Source organism: Cucurbita moschata, unplaced genomic scaffold (assembly GCF_002738365.1).
Source record: "Cucurbita moschata cultivar Rifu unplaced genomic scaffold, Cmos_1.0 Cmo_Scf00274, whole genome shotgun sequence".
NCBI classification, from domain to species: domain Eukaryota; kingdom Viridiplantae; phylum Streptophyta; class Magnoliopsida; order Cucurbitales; family Cucurbitaceae; genus Cucurbita; species Cucurbita moschata.
In genome coordinates this window covers 1,357-3,578 of record NW_019268790.1, presented here as the reverse complement: position 1 = coordinate 3,578, position 2,222 = coordinate 1,357, and the positions used below count along the sequence as shown (strand labels likewise).

At 41.5% G+C, this 2,222-nt stretch overlaps 1 non-coding gene across 1 annotated transcript; it reads left to right on the top strand.

The window, feature by feature from the left end:
- Positions 1–207: 207 nt before the first annotated feature.
- On the top strand, positions 208–281 carry TRNAK-CUU. Its single transcript has one exon. It is a non-coding gene; the product is annotated as a tRNA-Lys (tRNA).
- Positions 282–2,222: the final 1,941 nt, after the last annotated feature.

Here is a 2,222-nt window from a genome sequence, read left to right as displayed (position 1 = left end):
GGGGTGGATTGTAAGATCCCAGATCGATTAGAGAGAAGATGAAACATTTCTTATAAGAGTGTGGAAACCTCTCCCTAGTAGACTGTCAACGAGGACGCTGGTAAACCTCTCCATAGTAGATGCGTTTCAAAACTGTGATGCTGACGGCTATACGTAACGAGCCAAAGCAGACAACAACTTGTGGGCTCGAAAAATTTTAATTACCTGGCTGGAATAGCTCAATTGGTTAGAGCGTGTGGCCCTTAACCACATGGTCGGAGGTTCAAACCCTCCTTCTATCGATGGTAATCAAGTGTTTCCAAAGGGAAGTTATTTAAAGCATATTGACATAACCACAAGGTTGGAGGTTCAAACCCTCCTTCTAGCGATGGTAATTAAGTGTTCCTTAAGAGTACCTTTTAGGTAAGGTATTTGAAGCATATTGACAATCCCTATAAATATGTTGAACACGTTCTTGGATAGCGTCAATCGGATCAATCCTAAGACATGTCGATCCTTGAGCTACCATTGCTTCATGGTCATGGTATCTAGCTTTACCCCCAACAAGGGTGTGTGGCTTTACCTCCAACAAGGGTGGCTTTACCTCCAACAAGGGTTCGTGAAGACTCCATAACCTAGAACTCACACCTACAATGACCCCAACAAGGGTAGGGTGTGTGGAAATTTCTCCCTAGTAGATTGCCATCGAGAATGCTAGGAAACTTCTCCATAGTAGGGTGCGTTTTAAAATTGAGAGATTGATGGCCATACGTGACTAGCCAAAGTAGACATCATCTACTAGTGCTGGGCTCGGACAATTTTAAATAACTGGCTGGAATAGTCTAGTTGGTTAGAGCGTGCGGCTTACCACAAGGTTGGAGGTTCCAAACCCCCCTCCCTTTATAGCTTTTACTTGATATCCTATAATGACCAAACTCGACGTTGAAACGCTTGGTTCACGACACAAAAAAGACCATCGACGATCCAACATACACTAGAGGGTAAATCGCGTTGAGTCGGGCGAATAAGACGAATCTGTTGGATTTAGATCTGAATCATCTAGGTCAAACTCAAACCCACAACCCATTGCCACTCCATTGGTTCGGTCCGACACACGCTCACGACCGAATTATAATAGCTAACCCAACCCAACGTTTGTAGCCCAGCATCCATGCCGCGACCCAGTAATCGTCCCTTGAACTTATTTAGCTTGCACAAGGGTCAGTGCCTTATTGCGCCACACGTCAACTTACAGTAAAAAGAACCCCTTGACTAACGACAACCGGTAACGTTTGGAGCAACTTTGAGAAACGAAAGCTTAGCAAATCAGAAAGTAAAGAAATGTCGACTAAGGCCAACCAAGTAAATAAGCTTACTATAGTATAGACACTAGGCACGTGTCCTTTATTCTTTATTAATATGATTTTTGATATATGATGTATGATGATGTGTATGAGTTATATGATGACGTTTGATGATGTGACGATATATGCTAAAATGATGATCATAGTTTAGCTTTTTTCTTGACTTTCTTTTGCTTATTATTTATATCTAAAATTTATTGTAATTGACTTACTTTCTTTTGCTTATTATTTATATTGTGTCAAAAGGAAAATTTGAACCCATGCCCTCTTACGAGGACCATAACTTGAGTCTAGCACCTTAGACCACTCGACCATCATAACAACTTTTTAATAGATTCCATATCAATTGGAGAGGGGAATGAATCATTCCTTATATGGTTGTGGAAACCTCTCTCTAATAGACGCATTTTAAAACAAAGGCTGATGGCGATCCATAACAGGCCAAAAGGGAAGATATCTGCTCGTGGTTGGAGAGGGTAAGAAAATATTTCTTTTAAGGGTGTGGAATAATCTTCCTAGTAGACACATTTTAAAACCGTGAAGCTGATGGTGATACGTAATGCACCAAAGTGGACAATATCCGCTAGCGATGATCTTGAGCTGTTACAAATGGTACCATAACTAGTTACCAGGCAGTGTGCCAGCGAAGACGCTGGTCCCCCAAGGGGGTGGATTGTAAGATCCCAGATCGGTTAGAGAGAAGATGAAACATTTATTATAAGAGTGTGGAAATCTCTCCCTAGTAGACTTCCAACGAGGACGCTGGAAAACCTCTCCATAGTAGATGCGTTTATAAACCGTGAGGCTGATGGTTATACGTAACGAGCCAAAGCAGACAATATCTACTAGTAGATGTCTCAGAAAATTTTAATCAACTAG